A 2,052-nucleotide genomic window follows, 5' to 3' on the forward strand; every position below is an offset into this window, starting at 1 on the left:
TCCATGACTTTAAGGCGTATATGAAAAGCGTGAAAAGTCTTGTATTTTATGTTTTGAGAACCTCTTGAAAATCAGGTATAAAATCCTTAAAAATCCGAGGTTAATTAAAAGTCATTTAAGATTTAAATTTTCATTTTTTTTTAAATTTAGGGAATACAAGAAAATCAAAAATCCTTAAAATATTTCAGGTCTTCAAAAGTTCATAAGCAAAACTTTATAAGTCAAAGAATTAAAATTTCTGAAAAGAGGAAACTAAACGTCTGAGGAACCTAAACAATCCATGTTTTAAGTCTTTTGGGGATCTTTAATTTCTATAAGACCTTCACAGACTCATTGACCAAATTTTGAACGATAACAAATTGCTTAAGGACACCTGCCCCATTCTCGATTTTAAATTTTCAAGATTTTCATTGGGCTGGTAAATGTTGAGTATTTAAAGGATATTTAAAGGAGAAGAAAAAAAATTTGGAAAATTTGGTTGTTGCTGTTTTGTTGTTGTTTTTGGTGATTAAAGAAAAGTCCTTATTTTTATGGCTGGCATGATAACTCCTCACTGGAACATCGGAATCCGGAAATTCCAAGGGTGTTAGAAATAGTACATGACTGGCTCTCGTATGAACTAGGATTATTGACGTCGCTCTTAAATTAACAAAATGGGGGATTTTTGAAAAAATATTTTTTTTGGAAAATCGCCGATTTTTTACCACAAACCAAGTTAAAAAATAAGGAATAAGGAATTATTGACCGATTGGATTTATCCCAGTTCATTCGATAGCTATACACTCACAGAGAGACGTCCTAAAATTTGGAATCGATCGGATTATTAGTTTTTGAGTTATCGTGCCCGCCATTCGCAAAAACGTTGTTTGGAGAAAAACGCGTTTAAAGTTTTAGAAGCCCTCTTGCCGTCAGAATAAATCGGTTATATATTCAAGAGTTGTTGAGATTTTCACTTGAAATTTCATAGGTACATTCTTGAATTACTGTAGATTCGAATTCAATCAAAATACAAAATTAAATTTTTTGAAACCGAGAAGGGGGAGGTCCCCTTAAGGACATTACCAACAATGAGGGCCTTGGCGAAATTCTATGACATTATAATGCTATTAAAGGCTACATTAAAATCGTTCCTATGTAGGGAGCTATGAAAAGGGTTCTTTATTCCCGATTTTATAATTAAAAAGGTCATTAAAATTTATTAAAAATTATGTAAGGAACCGTATTTTTTTCTACATGACATGGCATGAAAAGTTTTCATTAATGTTCAACGATTGAATTTATAGTCACGAATTCGGAAAAATAACCTGCTAAATGGGCCCTTACAACTCAGGAAGTTATTAAAATTAAAAATGTAGATTTTGTGCTTTAAGGAATTCTAAAAAATCTTGTAAAAGATATTCGAATTAAGGACATAATCAACAATTAGGGCCTTGAAGAAATTCCAGATTCTTAACGGAAAATGATGGCATTATAATGTCTTGAGGAACTCATTAAAATCTTCACCATGTTGGGACAAGTTTTTTATAACCGATTTGGAAATATAAAAAGTTTTTTAAAAGTATTAAACTTCCTCAAAGGAACCGTATCTCTTTTCTATGTGATTTGTTTTGTTTGTTTTTCAATTCCCAATTCATATCATGTCAATTGATTTACAAAAAAGATTTTATTATTATATTTTAAAGTTAGTTTAAAAATATTTTTTAATAAGCTATCATTAGTTAAGGGGTGAGACTTAGTCCGAATGCTTATAAAAGGGGATATGTTTAAAGAGAGTCTCTGTTCAATTTGTGAGTGTGTATATGTTTTCTATTGCAATTCGTTTTTATACAATTATTAAATCTTAACTTATTTACAACTTATAACAATATGCTAATACTTGTCATTATTGTGTGAGGGTGTGTATAAATGTATCTCTATAAGATTTTTGTTTTGTATCAAATATGGCTTAAAAATTAATATTTATTTAGGTAAGGAGAACTATATACAAAAATAAAAAAATATATAAAATTTTCGGAAGCCTGGTTGTATTAAAAATTTCTTAACAAAAAAAGA

Source organism: Musca vetustissima, unplaced genomic scaffold, assembly GCF_032173495.1.
Source record: "Musca vetustissima isolate MV318-11 ecotype Yass unplaced genomic scaffold, APGP_CSIRO_Mvet_v1 utg19304, whole genome shotgun sequence".
NCBI lineage: Eukaryota > Metazoa > Arthropoda > Insecta > Diptera > Muscidae > Musca > Musca vetustissima.